This window comes from Acipenser ruthenus, chromosome 10 (assembly GCF_902713425.1).
Source record: "Acipenser ruthenus chromosome 10, fAciRut3.2 maternal haplotype, whole genome shotgun sequence".
Classification (NCBI taxonomy): Eukaryota; Metazoa; Chordata; class Actinopteri; order Acipenseriformes; family Acipenseridae; genus Acipenser; species Acipenser ruthenus.
Window position 1 is genome coordinate 32,461,463 of NC_081198.1, and position 18,084 is coordinate 32,479,546.

General features: G+C 39.1%; 1 protein-coding gene across 4 annotated transcripts in view; it reads left to right on the plus strand.

Moving 5' to 3' along the window:
- Positions 1-5,409: 5,409 nt before the first annotated feature.
- LOC117403959 (integrin beta-2-like) overlaps positions 5,410-18,084 on the plus strand; it is a 41,932-nt gene continuing 29,257 nt past the window's right edge. For all 4 annotated transcript variants that reach the window (XR_009329708.1, XM_059032045.1, XM_059032044.1 and 1 more), the window contains exon 1: positions 5,410-5,596. The gene's annotated coding sequence lies outside the window, so the exon portion shown is untranslated. The remainder of the gene's footprint in view (positions 5,597-18,084) is intronic.

Genomic DNA, 18,084 nt, shown 5'->3' on the forward strand with positions numbered 1-18,084 from the left:
GCGAGAGTGAGAGCAAATGCGAATGCTACCAGAAAGCAAACCAAGGTACTCGTTTTATAAAAAAGGATTATTTGTTAGTGTTTATTTTGTTTTGGCCAATGTGCCCATTTCTTTGTGTTTTGTTTAAACTGTTTATTATTGTTTAATTAATAAAACACTGCGCACCCTTGCGCATCACTTTTGCCTCGTATGTTTGTGTTTTGGTTTCATTACCCTGGTCTGACGTCACCACTGCTGCCCTCACTACCACACCCCTCCACTGAAGAGTGTGACTACACATGCTACCTACAGCACAGCTGATTGCGCAACATGGAAAAAAGCAGTTTCTGAATGCTAGTCATGTGAGGAATACAGTAGCTAAGAGAGTCAAGGAACATAGAGGACCAGCTAAATTTAAATTAAATTGTCTGATGAGAGCACAGCTGTCATCAACACTGCTAAACACCTTGTATTCTTACACAGGGTTGATGACAAATTCAATGTCTTCAAAGAGCTCCTTGATCTCTAGATCTGCAGATCGTTCTGAAACAATATCTGCTGCTCCTGAAAAGCGTAGTTTGCAGTGGGAAAAGTTCTGTGAAGAGACAACAGATCCAGCCATGATCGGCGAATGGAATGGCTACGATGTGTCAGGCTGGAGGTGTGGATGTTAAACTAAATTATATTATCCACCAAGAAGTTCCAAAGTAATTATGTTGGGAGATGGCATGAGTAAGGGTATTATTACAATTGATTTCGTTAGGTCACCAACCTCATAGACAATTTAGAAATGTCCTCAGCAAGCTGGAGGCTAAATAAATAAACAAATGACCAATAAAAATCTCTCTGAATCTCTCTGGCAGTGTTTGCAGATGTTTATGTCACATAAGGACATTTAAATAATCTTGTACCCTTTTACAGCAATATGATGAAAACAACAGGCACCTTGAGCTGACTTTGCCTGCATTTTACAAGTGCCTTGACAAGACACTCTCCCCTGAACTGAGAAGACATTCACAGAAAATGATATGCCTGTATGTTTACAAACATGTAGTTACATGGTACTACCATGTAATTACAGTACATCAGATAAACCAATGTTGAAAACCGCTACAATGAAATTACACAATAAGTCATTACAATGTAATTACATGGCTACCTCATGCCATCTTAATCTGGTGCTAATGTAAAAAAAAACAGAACTGAAATATAACTGGACTAAAATGCAACTGGACTAATTATTATTATTATTATTATTATTATTATTATTATTATTATTATTATTATTATTATTATTATTATTTATTTCTTAGCAGACGCCCTTATCCAGGGCGACTTACAGTCGTAAGCAAATACATTTCAAGTGTTACAATACAAGTAATACAATGAGAGCAAGAAATACAATAACTTTTGTTCAAGTGTGACAAACCACAATTCAATAATACAGCAGATAATAGTGATAGTTACATCAGGATATGATTAAATAGTGATAGTTACATCAGGATGTGATTAAATACAAAGTACTACAGGTTAAACACTTGGCAGATTACAGTATTCTTAATTACAGGATTAAATGCAGTAAAATAGGGGGCAGATAAGAGCAAAATAAAGCACATTTACATGAAGGGTGATAGTGTCCCAGGATACAAACAGAGGAGTTCTACAGGTGCTGTTTGAAGAGGTGAGTCTTAAGGAGGCGCCGGAATGTGGTCAGGGACTGGGCAGTCCTGACATCTGTAGGAAGGTCATTCCACCACTGCTATTATGTCTGTACCCACTGGATTACTCCTTCCTTATCTATGTTTATTGTAAACACTGCCCAGAATCTCTGCTCTTGTCTAGACCTAAACCACCCAAATTCCAGAAGATAATAACAATTAGACAAAATACCAGGCCCATTAGATAGGAACTTTGCAAATCAATGACATTTGAATATCAACAAGGAAATAATGGTTATAATAACACAGTTAGGGTATTGCGTTATTATTATTATTATTATTATTATTATTATTATTATTATTTATTTCTTAGCAGATGCCCTTATCCAGGGCGACTTACAATCGTAAGCAAATACATTAAGTGTTACAATACAAGTAATACAGTAAGAGCAAGAAATACAGTAACTTTTGTTCAAGTGTGACAAACCACAATTCAATAATACAGCAGATAATAGTGATAGTTACATCAGGATATGATTAAATAGTGATAGTTACATCAGGATGTGATTAAATACAAAGTACTACAGGTTAAACACTTGGCAGATTACAGTATTAATGAAATCTCTGTGTCTTGAAGAAAAGGGTCCCCTTTCCTGGCAGACATTCTGAACTGTTTGACCACTAAACTAGGTGACCAGGGCTAGGTGGCATCTGGACTGGATTAGGCTGAAAGGACAGTTGATGTATGTACAGATAATTCAGAACTGCAACAAGAAGTGGTTTGATGCAAGGAAGACATAAAGCATCTATGTCCAGAGCGGAAAACAACATTAAACATCAAAGGACTTTGAGAGGCAAGATACAGAGATTACCTCATGCAGATAGCTACTTAGCAGATAGAACTAAAAATATCCAAGCAAAATTAAACATTTTGCGCTCCACATCGATTGCTACACAAGGTGCTGTCACTCTGCTAAGCCAAGTCGCAACTCCGGGACTCAGAACAGGACTCAAGAAGAGAAGGCAAGCTGCATGCGAGTAAACGTCCAAAAGCAAAGAGACTGAGACCCGGCTGGAGGACTGCCGTAAAACGTAGAGACTTTTATCAGACAAACAAGTCTGAGTCTGCTGTACCTTAGCCATAATATCCAAAGAGACTGTGCCCGGCTACCTGCGTAGCTAAGGTTCAGCGAAGAGGACAGAGCGGATGTGCACTGTTTGTTAATCCTATCAGGGGTTGAAGACTTCGTTGCTGTGAGCCTTTACTGAACACTTCAACAGATTGAGTTCCAAACCAGCAGACCAAAAGTCTAAGCTGCAAGGAACTGTTGAGTATACAGTGGCTCACAAAAGTATTCACCCCCCTTGGACTTTTTCACATTTTATTGAGTTACAACATGGAATCAAAATGGATTTAATTAGGAGTTTTTGCCACTGATCAACACAAAAAAAGTCCATAATGTCAAAGTGAAAAATAAAATCTATAAATTGTTCTAAATTAATTACAAATATATAACAGAAAACAATTGATTGCATAAGTATTCACACCCTTTGCTATGACACACCTAAATAAGCTGGTGCAAAAAAAATTGTCTTTAGAAGTCACATAATTAGTTGAATGGGGTCCACTTGTATGCAATTAAGGTGTTTCACATGATTTCAGGTTAAATACACCTGCCTCTGGGAGGTCCCACATTTGGTTAGTACATTGCCTAACAAAAAATACATCATGAAGACAAAGGAACATTCAAAGCAAATCCGGAATAAGGTTCTTCAAAAGCACCAATCAGGGGTAGGATATAAAAACATTTCCAAGGCATTGAATATCCCCCGGAGCACAGTAAAGTCCATTATTAAGAAGTGAAGAGAATATGGCACAACTGTGAATCTGTCTAGAACAGGCCATCCTCAAAAACTGAGTATCCGGGCGAGAAGGGCACTAGTCAGGGAGGCCACCAAGAGGCCTATGGCAGCTCTAAAGGAGTTACAGTCTTCCACGGCTGAGCTGGGAGACACTGTGCATACGGCAACAATAGCCCGGGTGCTTCACAATACTGGCCTTTATGGGAGAGTGGCAAAAAGAAAGCCATTTTTGAAAAAAACTCACATCAAATCTTGGCTAATTTGCCAGAAGGCATGTGACCAAGTGGAAGAAGATTCTATGGTCTGATGAGACCAAAATAGAGCTTTTTGGCCTCAACACTAAGCGCTATGTTTGGCGCAAGCCTAACACCGCACATCATCCTGAGAACATCATCCCTACCGTCAAGCATGGTGGTGGCAGATTCATGCTATGGGGAAGCTTCTCTGCGTCAGGGCCTGGAAAGCTTGTGAAGATAGAGGGCAAAATGGATGCAACAAAGTACAAAGAAATCCTGGAGGAAAACCTGCTGAAGTCTGCAAGAGACCTGGGACTTGGGAGAAGATTCATCTTCCAGCAGGACAATGACCGCAAAAATACAGCCAAAGCCATACTGGCTTAAAAACAAAAAGGTCAATGTCCTGGAGTGGCCCAGTCAAAGCCCAGGCCTCAATCCAATTGAGAATATGTAGAAAGAGTTGAAAATTGCTGTTCACCAAAGGTCCCCATACAACTTGACGGTGCTTGAGCAATTTTGCAAAGAAGAATGGGCAAAAATTGCAGTGTCCAGATGTGCAAAGCTGGCAGAGACTTATCCAAATAGACTCATGGCTGTAATTGCTGCCAAAGGTGCCTCTATCAAATATTGACAAAAGGGGGTGAATACTTATGCAATCAATTTTTTCTGTTTTGTGTTTGTAATTAATTTAGAAGAATTTGTAGATTTTATTTTTCACTTTGATTATCGATTCTTTTTGTGTTGATCAGTGGCAAAAACGCCTAATTAAATCCATTTTGATTCCATGTTGTAACACAATAAAATGTGGAAAAGTCCAAGGGGGGAGAATACTTTTGAGAGCCACTGTAATTCCAGTTGCAGTTTCCTGTCATGGAACTAAATTCATTAATTGTAATACATTCACATAGAATTAATTGTTTGGTTTGCACACCTTGCGTGTGAAATTACTTTTTAGAGTAACTTGAAGCAGTTAACTATAAGTAATCTACCTTATATTATTGTATAAAGAATGTATTTTAAAGTAAACTTGCTATATCGTTAAACAATATACTATTAGTAAGCCTAGTGTGATCTATTCTAAGATTGTCTGCACCGTTTCAGTTTAGGGTGTAGGTGGGTGTGTGAAGCTGCTAGCTATGTCACAGCCTGCTGCTGTGTGTGTGTGTGTGTGTGAGTAGGAGCAGTATCATATTTCACAGGCCTGCTAGCTGCTTAAATGCAGGGTGAGAGCTTTAGAAAACTAAGAGGTTGACTTTCTGACTTTTGTGATTTCTGTTTAATATTTGTGTACTTAGTAAAATACTACTATTGATTAAACATTCCTTGTGTCTAGTGTGTATGTGTGTTCCTAGTAAATCCTCGATCTTGTTACACGTCAATTAAATATTTTATAAGAGAGCTAATAAACCTAGATAAACCTCAAAACTATCAATTATTGAATTGTTCTTACAAGATGCAAACTGTGTGTATATAATGTTCTGCCTGCAACAAATGTTATATGCAAGCCATTGGTGAAATTGTCCTATCAATTTCCAAAAGATTTTAAAGAAACCGTACAGCTCTATCCAATGTGTACAATTCATTGTTGTAAATACTGAAGAACTGCCAAATATGATGTAATGCAATTCCGAAAGCAGTGGAGGCAGACTAAGCCAGTCTTTTAAAAACCTACATACAACTGGACTATGTTGGAAAGGGCATTGCAGCTTGTTTTTTTTTCTTTCTCTGGAAAGTGCTTTTATTTTAAAATAACTGTATATCTTAAATAAAGGTTAAGTAAAGATAAACAAACTAATCCCAGCTTGGCCCATAGGTGAAGGATTTACATAAGCTTTCACGATCCTGAAAAGGGAATACAAGGTACAGTAGTTTCATTATTATTATTATTATTATTATTATTATTATTATTATTATTATTATCATTATTATTTATTTCTTAGCAGACGCCCTTATCCAGGGCAACTTACAATTGTAAGCAAATACATTTCAAGTGCATAAGTTTGAACATATGTCGGTGTGTGTGCATTTGTATGTGTATATTAACCATGACTAGAAAACAATGGTAGAATATGTAGTTGACAAACATTTTGACACAAAGTCTTTCTTTTAAAAGGAATTCAAGGGTTTGTTTGAATTATTTTGGGAGATACAGCAACGGTTAGCAAGCCAGTTACTAGTATTATCTGCAAAGTTTAGATGTAGTTTACAATAATCTTTGTACCTTCATACTGTACTTACAATATCAACAAAGTAACCCCAGCTTGACCTAGAGATATGTACTGTATATGTTTATGATGGCAATTTTATCTCATTGAGTTATCTGACAAATGCTTGTTTCCTGTTTGTAATGAAATTGCTACCACTGCCTTTGGTTAAGCTTACCTATCAAGCTTCTAGATTTCACAGAAAAATGCTATTGGAATTGTGTTGTGATGAAGTACCTAAAGATCAACAGAACATACATCCACTTTGTAAAAGCGATTTCCCAATGATAGTTAAAATATCTAAATTACGTTTACAGTATCTGTGTGTGTGTGTGTGCATTTTTGAGGTTGCAGATTTAGTTATGAGCCATTAATCTAATATTGCAAAACAGCCTTCAACCACCCAGGAGGTGCGGTAATACTAAGTGCTTGAAAATAATTACACAAACTGGCTTTTTTAAGGAAAAAAGAAGAAATGTATTCTGTGTCCTTCCACTGAGAAAAAAGTCCACGAGGACCATTTCATTGTATATGTTTTACTTTTTTTTATTTGTCCTAAAAACATTAAATTGAACATTGACATTTATAGTGACATTTTGAGATTAACGGCGTCTGATTTTCAGTTTTTACCCGATTTCTTCCCCATGTTTTTTTCTGCATTCGGGTTAAATCCGAAAACTCCCCAAATACGCACATACTGTACTGTATATGAATAAACGCATGCGCAGTTGTCTGTGATTCAAATGCAACAGAGCAGAACTGGCGCCGATGACAGTAAGCTGATTTACCTATTAGAAGAATGTGGCTTCTTATCAATCAATCAATCAATCAATCAATCAATCTTTATTTTATATAGCACCTTTCATAGTGGACCACCATCACAAAGCACTTTACAAGATGCAGTAACAACAAGAAAATCCATAATACTTTGAATACAGAGAAATGCATAATACATGCTATGTATAATACATTAAATGCAGTGAAAAGTGCATAATACATGATAGGAGCATAGTACATGAAATAGTAGCAGAAGAGACTTCCGGTTGGACTCAATCTAAGATGGCCGCGTAGTTTTCGACTCGCACACTTAACAGCCCAATTTATTGAATATTTTACTATTTTTACTAACTGCGGGCATTTTTCCACGGATATTTCTGCTCATGAATACCACAGATAAAAGAACGTCTTTGGAAATGGAACCCCATACACACAAAAAAAGCGAGAAAACAGCTCACCATGTCGTCGGATACGTTGACTGACTCTAGCACGGGTCCGCATGGAGAAGACTTGCCTTGGTTACCTGACTCTCAAGTGGAGCAATTGAAGCTCTTTTTCGCCGATTCTGTCAAGGATATAAAAGGTGCGCTGTCCGAACTCTCTGTTGATGTTAAAGCTATACGCAATGACATGGATTTAATTCGGTCCAGACTACAACAGGTTCAAAAGGAAGTGTCAACGCTGACCTCTTCGATAGAGACGCATGGCAAGCGTACAGATATTCTGCAGGCCGCTCAGAGGCAAAATAGAGATAGCATTAAGGATGCAAAGGCTGATATTACTCGGCTACAGGCGCGTCTGGCGGAATTGGAGGATCGCAATCGTCGCTCTAATCTACGTCTTGTCGGTCTTCCTGAAGGAGAGGAGGGCGATGATCCGATCTCTTCAACACAATTTGCCACTTTGGTTTCCCTCCCTGCCCTCAAAGGTGTCATTGAGATCGAGAGGGCTCATCGGATTTATAGTGGAGCCAATAACCAAGGAAACAAACCACGCACACTGATTTTTAAACTCCTTAGGTATAATGACAGGCAAGCTATTTTGAAAGCATATAGGCAGCCTGGTACACAGATATCACAAGGTCAGTCAAAGTTGTTGCTATTTCCGAATTATTCTAATTTCACAGCTGAGCACAGAAAAGCCTTTGCACTGATCCAATCGTCTCTTAAACAGATGAGCATCCAGAGCTTTCTTTTATACCCATCGAAGCTTAAAATAGTGCACAACAGCCAATCTAATGTGTACAGCACCCCCAGGATGCCCAGCAGTTTGTTCTGGAGCTGAAGCGGAATGCCTAACCTATGGGACGGGACTGCAGACTTATTACAAGCTTGTTCTACAATCAGTCGGTTCTTTACTTGATGACTGGTCTGTCGCTTATTTGTACTTAATGGATGCCTGGCCTGAGGAATAGTGCCGCCACTATAGGATAATTCTGCCCTGGACAACTGTACGTTTGGACTTCTATGAGCTGTATTATTGGACATTTGCTTGTTTTAGGTAAGAGTTCGAATTTGCAATGTCTATCAGTTACCAGAGGTGGGAGCAAACGAACAACTATAGGTACGCTCATACAGACTGTCATGGTGTACTTTGTTTATACTTTTTCAAAGACTTTTCTTTGGGACTTAAGTTCTTTATCTGTTATTGTAATTTTATGCTTAATACGATCTTTATCATTATGGGCTGTTGGGTGTGTGTTGTCCCATCTTGGCTCGAAAGCCAAAGAAGTGCTGTTCATTTTGTTTTTTCTGGTCATGTGGGGCTGTAAGGATCTCTGGCCCCGGCCGACTAGCTTCTTAGAAATGTTTGTAGTTTCGTTTTGCTTTATTTACTTTGTTATTTGTAGTTCGTGTTCTACCTGCAATCGCACGGGGGGTTGTTGTATTTTTGCTGATTTTCTCTTAAACAGCTGCCATTGTTTTGTATTATGTAAGCCTGTTAGGATTTACATGCTGTTTTATTTCCTTTTGTTATGTTTATTGACTGGCTTTTGTTTTTCTTGCTTGGTGAGATGTGTAATCTGGATCTCCATTTGTTTTTGGTGCCACACAATGTGTATACTGTGGTGTTGCGCAGGACCTGGGGAATGGGCTTTCTATTGCAAATATTAGACCTCCTCACGGGCAGCAGTGTGGAGTAGTGGTTAGGGCTCTGGACTCTTGACCGGAGGGTTGTGGGTTCAATCCCTGGTAGGGGACACTGCTGCTGTACCTTTGAGCAAGGTACTTTCCCTAGATTGCTCCAGTAAAAACCCAACTGTATAAATGGGTAACTGTATGTAATAATAATGTGATATCTTGTAACAATTGTAAGTCGCCCTGGATAAGGGCTTCTGCTAAGAAATAAATAATAATAATAATCAATGAATAACTGTAATATTTTATCTTGGAATGTGCGTGGCTTGAACACGCCCATTAAGAGATGTAAATGCCTTGATTTTCTCCATCGCAAGCGTGTTGCTATTGCTTTTATTCAGGAGACCCATACTAAAGCTGCCGACGTACACAGATTCCAAAACAAACATTATAAAATGATTGCCCATTCATGTGCCCTGAATAAGTCAAAGGGAGTTTTGATCCTGGTAGATAGGAAACTCAACATTACTGTGGGTGTCTCTGGGGGTGATGCAGAAGGTAGATTTTGTTTTGTTATTATTACTTTCAATGGGACTAAATTGTGTCTTGCATCTTTATATGCACCCAATGCATTTGATCCTCAGTTTTTAGAAAACGTTACTCAAATTATCTGAATTTCCTGATGCTGCAATTATCTTAGGTGGTGACTTCAATCTGGTTTTTAACCCGACGCTCGATACCTCGCACAGCGCTGCAGAGCCTCGTGTAGCAGTTTCAAAATCTTTCCAGAACTTTGCACAGGATTTAAATGTATGGGACGCATGGAGCATTAGAAATACGAATGTAAAAGATTTTTCTTTCTTTTCCCATCCCCACAAGACTTACTCTCGCATTGATTATATATTTAGCTTCCCTAGTATTTTGCATTATATTATTACCACCAACATATTACCAATCCTTATTTCAGATCACGCCCCAGTTTTGTATTAATTTAATTTTACTCCTGGAGCAGCCCGTGCCAAAAGATGGCGCTTTAACTCCTTTCTCTTTCAGAACGAGGATTTTTTAAAGTATATATCCAATGGATTGAAAACCTTTTTAGAAATAAACTACGACCCTGATCTTAACCCCCATTCGTTATGAGAAGTCACAAAGTGTTTCATCAGAGGCAGTTGCACTTCATTTGCATCTAACCTAAACAAAACTCGTAATAAGCATATTTTTCAATTAGAGGCTCAAATTTTACAGTTGGAAACATTACAAAAGGTTAACTTTCTAGAAACCAGAGCAAGACAGCTCGCTTCCCTGAAAGCAGATTTTAGAAATCTGACCAGATCTAAAGCAGAATTTCTGCTTCTTAAAACTAGACAGCTTTACTACGAACATGCTGAAAGGCCTAGTAGGCTCTTGGCTTTAAGACTTAAACAATCGGAATGTTTGGCTTCTATTGATGCTATTAAGGACTGCAGTGGCACAATGCTTTCCCAACCCTCCCAAGTTAATAAAGTTTTTTAACATTTTTACTCTCAGCTTTACAAATCTGAATCTGTTTCTGATTTGAATAGGACTAGAGAATTTCTGAATTCACTGAATTTGCCTAACCTAGTGGCTGATCAAGCTGAACAATTAGACGCTCCTATCACTTTGGAGGAATTAAAAGCTGCAGCTGCTCCATGCAAAAATGTAAGTCTCCAGGTTTAGATGGCATTCCGCCTGAATTACTTTTGGCAGTCTGGGATATGGTTGGCCCTTTAATTCTAAATTCTATAAATTATTCTTTACAAACTGGCTCATTTCACAGAGATCAGAAGTCAGCTTTGATTTCACTACTTCTCAAAAAGGGTAAAGATCCTCAGGAATGCTCCAGTTATAGGCCCCTTTCACTCTTGAATTCGGATTTAAAATTATTTGCCAAAGTATTAACCAAAAGATTAGAATTATACGTAGGTAATTTAATCCATTATGACCAGACATGTTTTATGAAGGGCCGGCTCGCATCTGACAATATGCGCCGACTTTTGCATGTTCTTGACTGTGCGGTGTTTTCTTTAGATGCTGAAAAAGCATTTGATCGCTTGGAATGGAACTATTTATGGGCAGTTTTGGAACGTTTTGGTTTTGGTCCCTCTTTTATTAATATGGTCCGCACTTTATACACCAACCCTACTGCGTGTGTGCAAACCGGCTCAGTTATGTCTCCTCAGTTTCCACTTGAAAGAGGCACACGGCAAGGCTGCCCGCTTTCTGCCTTGCTCTTTGCCCTTTCCTTGGAACCCCTAGCTCAGGCTGTTAGGCAAAACCCTGGCATCACCCCCATTGACATAAAGGGATCCAAACATCACATATCTCTTTATGCTGATGACATACTACTTTTTCTCTCTGACATTTCCAAATCAATTCCACAGGCTCTGAAACTATTTGATGAATTTGGCTCTCTGCCTGGGTACAAAATAAACTGGTCCAAGTCTGTCCTAATGCCCCTGAACCCAGCAGCTAAAACTGCCCCTCTCCTTCCCGACATCCCTGTTCAAATACAAACTTCAGGTTTTACGTATCTGGGCATTAAAATACACCCTAATTTTCAACAGATTCACAAAGATAATTTTACAGGTGCCTTGATTAAAATCAAAGCTGATTTGGAGAGATGGTCTCCTTTGCAACTTACGCTGCATGAAGAATTTCTATTATTAAAATGAATGTTCTTCCTCGCATTAATTTTCTATTCTCAATGCTACCTTTATCACTCCCTCACAAATATTTGGAAAAATTTAATTCTATGTGCAGTGTTTTTTTGTGGAATAGCAAATGTCCTATAATTCGATTGGCTACTTTGCAACTGCCCAAAATACTTGGTGGTCTAGCCATGCCAAACTTTAAATTCTATTATTGGTCCTTTCAGTTGAGAGTTTTTAAGACATGACTGGACCCAAGTGCCCCAGTTTCATGGCATATAGAAGAGGCTATAATTAAACCTATTAGGATCCAAGATCTCCCATTCTCTGGCCTTAAAAATAGGGCTATATCTTTACGAATGGGCCCCATTATTGCTAATTCATTAGACATCTGGAAGAAAGCTAATACATACCTTGGTATTTCTTTTAATTTTCATAAATTCTCCCCAATCTGGAATAATTTCTTTCTGTTGACAGGCTCACAGCCTTTCTTTTACCCACCCTGGTCCACTAGAAACGTTCACGTTTTGAATGATATATTTGATGATACAGGCTTACGCACATTCCAAGATCTTAAGGGGACTTACTCACTCCCTGGGTCCTCTTATTTTATGTATCTTAGGCTTCGCTCCGCCCTTCGTGCTTATGGAGTTCCATGGAATGTGGCATTGTCCACTCACCCTTTAGCTCAATTACTTAGTTCAACTCCTGCCACCAGAGGTCTTGTATCATATCTTTATAATAACTTTGTAACTCACAATATCAGTTCTCTTGCTGTAACCTCTGTTTGGGATAGGGAATTCAACAATCTCGGTGTTAGCCCTGTCTGGGATAGAATTTGGGAAAATATATTCACATCTTCTAAAAACTTAGCACACCAATTGGTTCATTTAAAATTTGTACATAGATTTTATGCTACCCCATATCGTCGATTTCAAATGAAGGTTTCTACTGATAATCTGTGCCATGGGTGCACTCTAGGGGCAGTCGGCACTTATCTCCATATGTTTTGGGAATGTCCACGTATCCAAAGTTTCTGGAAATTTGTAGCTACAGCTCTCTCTAAACATATTAATATAGAGGTGCCTCTGTATCCTGGTCTGCTCCTGCTTGGAGATGACTCTCAAGTTGGGCTTAATTTACAGACAAGACGACTCTTTCTTGCGGAGTTGACAGCAGCAAAGAAGGTTATTTTGAAGGGCTGGTTGGAACCTGGTATAGTCTATAACTGCACATGGTTACACTTTCTCTTAGATATCTCACTTATGGAGAGGTCGACAGCAAGATTGCACCAGGCCAGTGCTAATACCTTAACTACATGGTCTACTGCTATCATTCTTATTAAAGACCTTCATTTAAGTTTGAGACCAACAACTCACTAGAATGTGTATATGTATGTGTGTATGTGTGTGTATATATGTATGTATGTGTATATATATATATATATATATATATATATATATATATATATATATATATATGTATATATATATATATATATATATATATATATATATATATATATATATGTATATATTTTAATATATTATTTTTATATATAATTTGTTTTGTATTATGGTTTATTATGATTTTTAATGTATTTTTATTTTACGCTTTATTTATGTTTTTATATATATAGTATTTTTTTTTTTTTACATATTTATGTATTCAACTTTTTCTCCCCCCCCCCCATTGTAAAGATTACAATAAAAATAAAAATAAAAAATTGTTAAAAAAAAAAAAAAAAATGAAATAGTAGCAGCAACACAGCAGCTAATAGCAGATATCAGGTTTAAAGAGCATGTAAAGCAAGAGAGAACAGGTGGGTCTTGAGAGTTGATTTAAAGCGAGTGACAGTGGGAGAGAGTTCCAAAGAGTCGGAGCCATGAAGCTAAATGAGAGTTCTCCAAGTGTGGTGCACTTTTGCTTGGGAATAACAAGCAGGCCAGTGTAATATATATATATATATATATATATATATATATATATATATATATATATATAGTGGCTCTCAAAAGTATTCACCCCCCTTGGACTTTTCCACATTTTATTGTGTTACAACATGGAATCAAAAATTGATTGAATTAGTTGTTTTTGCCACTGATCAACACAAAAAAAGTTCATAATGTCAAAGTGAAAAATAAAATCTACAAATTGTTCTAAATTAATTACAAATATAAAACAGAAAATAATTGACACACATAACACACATTTTAAACATATTAATTTCTGTCTAACCATTACTTCATCAGGCAGTGCTTTTTTTACTTTTGACAAAGGAAGTTCAAGGTGTGTTATAATACAAGAAACAAAACAGAGCTTTAAAAAGCGTACCCTATATTTTAAGACCATCATATTGTTGCATGTTAGCGCATGTGTGTTAAACAGATACTGTGTGTGTCCTGTAAAACCCAAACCATTGCTTTATGTACTGTGTGTGTCCTGTAAAACAAAAACCATTGCTTTCAGGCACTTACAGATTATCATATCCTCTGGTTCATAAGCATATAGTCTGTTGCTGTACTGGCCAGCAATGTCAAGAATAGACATCATTAGAATTGTATATTTCTAATAAACAATTCTGCTTTTAATTTCCACATTGCGACATTAGCATAAAATAATAAAATTATTGCACAAAGCTGTCATAATTTTTTGTCATCTAGTACCTTTTAAAAGCTGCATAATTAAACAATTTAAAAAAATGTAAAACAGAGATAATTGTGCATTGATTGATCTTAAAAGCATTACCCTTTAAGCAGATGTCTAATAATGTGTGTTGTTTTGTATTTATTTCTTTTTCTGTTTCATTTCTTTACCCATTCACCAGTTGCTAGGTGTTGCCAAGAAACTGAATATACTTTGTTACCATTCTAATCAACCATATATCCTGTCAGTTTCTCCCAGGTAACCAAAATCTCCTACTGTACTTCTGTGAATTGACTATCTGAATTTCAGATAGTACAGCTGGTAATATATCGCACACTTACCAACATGATTTCCATTACATGAGAGTAGATGTTAAAACTTCATGCTGATTTGAACTTGGCTCTCGCCAAGATAAGCACCAACTAAGACGTAGCTTTACAGTAAACTAATGTGATCCATATGTGTCTCCATCCATGTTCGTTTCCTTCCATATGACAATGTAGATATCCTTCTGTCTGGTGTTAATGGCTGAAGTGTAATGCTGGCTCCAGGGATCAGCTTATTGCCTCCCTAGCGCATCAGCACACACAACGGCTGCGATGCTGGCTCCGGGGATCAACCACAGTGCAGTCTCCCCAGCGCATCAGCATGACAACCGTCTGGATTGAGCTAAGTAGGGTACATCTCTGGGGTCTTCAAGTGGGCACCTTCCATCCTCGGTGTTTCGTCAACTAGCCCATGACACCACAAGAGGGCTCGACGGTGATTCTGGCGTCCCGGCATCACCCCCCTCCGTCCCCCACTCAACTCAGCCCAGCTTACTTACCCGTACATCAGTGTTTCTTTCTTTCTATTGTGCTTGAGATCCCCAGCCAGAATCTTTCCATCTGAACCACAGCCAGTTGCTGCTCCTCTCTGCTGCTTCAGATAAGTTCTTCACTATGCAACGCAACTCTTGGCCACTGAATCCGACGTCTCTGAGAAACCAGGTTGTAGAGTGTGCCACAAATCCTCGACAGCCCACCTCCACTGGGTAAACCCGGACTCTCCATCCTTGCTGTTCCACTCCAGTGGCTAGTTGAACATACCACAGTTTTTCCTCTCCTACGCCTCATCTACAGCATCCTCCCATGGCACTGTTAACTCTACCAGGTGAACAAGGCGTGCTGATCCAGACCACAAGACAATATCTGGTCGAAGGTTAGTGTTGGCAATCTCAGGTGGAAAAATAAGCTGTTGACCAACATCTGCCAGCATTTTCCAGTCTCTAGCAGCTTCCAGTTGTCCTGGGCGAGGATTGGTTTTAACACCTTTTCTTGGTGGTTGCTCTCCTGGGCGGATAATTCTGGGAATGTAATGACCACCTCGAGCCAGGTTATTGTCTGTGGTTTCATGCTAAAAACAAACATTTAACATTTAAGCGACTAGTACCTTAGCCTTGCCTTAACTCTATCAAAGTCTAGTTTGACTTATAAGCAGTATTCAGTCTGAGCCGTACAGATCAGCAGCATCATCTGTTATACTAAATAGATATTGCTGCTGATCCATATTAATGCTACGATTTTATAATACAACTTGAATCATCATTAAATTAATTTGTTTTAAAGCTATGCAACATTACCACACACCAAATATCAAAAGCAAACAGTTGGAAGCCATCATTACGAAACTATTTGTGTTCTGCCTTAAAACGAGAATGCAAGAGCTAATGGAATGACATTATGAAGCAAATGGAAGCCATGACCATTCCCCTTTATATTAATGATAGAAAGGGCTGCCTGATAGAGGGGGAGCACTGTAAATAAATAGGGCTGAGGATTTGATGGACCATCAGAAGCAGGTAATGGAAAGATTAAACCAGCCGAGGGGAATGAAGAGGTCTGAGTCACACCACCAGATTGAGCATGATGAAGTCTTCCTGGGCCATCTTCTGCACTGCCGAATCAGCAGCAAAAATCTTCTTGAGTGCTGAGGTGGGAAAGAGAAGAGGATGAGCACATTCCACATTATTCACACATTCCTCTTATTCTTTTCTAGTGATCCAGAGGTAACCTAATAAACCAACATATTTATTCATTTAATAGTGTTAAAGTTGCAAGAAGAAGAAGAAGAAGAAGAAGAAGAATTAATAATACAGCTATGGCCAAAAGTTTTGCATCACCTAGAATTTTAGGATTGAGACATAATTAAAAAAAAAACACACTGTGCACTTAATTTAGATATTTTATTTAATATCATGTAATCAAAGAAACTACAAAGTGATATTGCAAAAGTCTACTGGAAGACATAGTAGCACAGTATTTCATATTAGATTTCGAAATACCACATTTTTGAATTTCTGTCAGTTTTTCATTAAGCATATGGAAAATTACAAATTGGCATGTAATTCAATATATTAACGTAACATTATTCAGTAGGTTTCACTCGACTTTATGAAGCAAAATTTGTTCATTGTATAGGGTTATGACGGAATTTATGAGTTCCGGTTGTAAATCTCCCTCTCGACCTGTGAGGGTACGAAGTAGCGAAAGAGAAAGGCTTTGGACAGGTTGTCCTGACAGTTCATTCCCTGGGTCGGGAAGTCAATCAGCCTGGAAAAAGACGAGACTCCAGTGCGGGAATGTATTGACCTGGAAGGTAAACGAGGTAGCAGCTGCAGGCAATAGAATCAGCTGCAATCGTTTACCAAGGGGTTATGCATAACCGCGTAAAAGGGGCTGGAGAATTGTCTTTTCCTTCGCTTTTGGTTTCGAAATAGACCCGGAAGGACTCGTGCACTGTGTATTAAGAGTATTGCGAGTGTTTTTTTGTTTGTCTTTTCTATAATTGTTACTCTTGTGTTTATAGACAGCTAACATGTTCCAGAGCTGTCGCTAAGAGCCAGCACTGAACACGGAACAGCACTGCACTATTTGTCACTCTTTAAACTGTATCACCCACCACGAGCACTACAGCACGCACCCAGGACTGGTGACCGTGGTTGTATATTGTGGTAGAGATATTGTGTTTATTGTTTAGGGCTGCAATCCCTGTTACTGTTCTCCGTGTTTTACGCATCGCTGTGTATAACCGGAGTTTATTATTTGGTCACCAGACCTGGATTATAACTAAAATAAAACGTATATTTTTCCATACCGGATTACAAATCTCTGTCCGTGTATTCCTGCACTGCATCCCCTCTGCACCTGTACATAATAAGCAACCACTTTGCCACACGTGGTGTCAGAACATGGGATGGATCGCAACGCACTAGCGGAGCTGCTGGATGCGCTGGATAGCAGACAGGATAGAGAGGAGAGAAAGAGGGAGGAGCACTACCCTGCGCTCATTGAAAAGGTAGGGCTGGCACTTTCCACAGCACCAGCCCCTACCGTAACACCAGCAATGTCGGCACCGAAGTCTCGAAGTCTCGGGGGAAGATGATGGCGGAGGATGACCCAGAGGCGTACTTGGTGGCGTTTGAGAGGATGGCTACCACCACGTCATGGCTGCGGGAGCTCTAGGCAAGCCAGCTGGGACCCTGCCTGATCGGGGAGGTTCAGGCAGCGTACCAGGCCATAAGCGACCTCAGTGCCGCCAGTTATGACCTGGTCAAGCTGACCATTCTCCGCCGCCTCAACATTATGGCAGAGACCCACCGGGTACGGTTCAGGGAGTACCGAAGATCCCCGGAGACACGCCCCAGGGTGGTTGCAGAGCGGTTGTGTGACCACATGGTCCACTGGCTGACCCCAGAAAAGAAAACCAACCTGGAAATGGGGGAAGCAGTGGTGGTTGAGCAATTCTGCCATGTGGTCAGCGCCGATACTCAGGTCTGGATACGGCGCCACAACCCCAACACCCTGGAAGCCGCCATAAAACTGGCGGAGGATTACGAGGACTCCCTGGTCTCCGCTCGGATTGGGATACTGTCGGTTCCCGCCCCTCGGAGCAGCCGACCCCTACCTCTCTCTCCTCCAACATGACCCCTA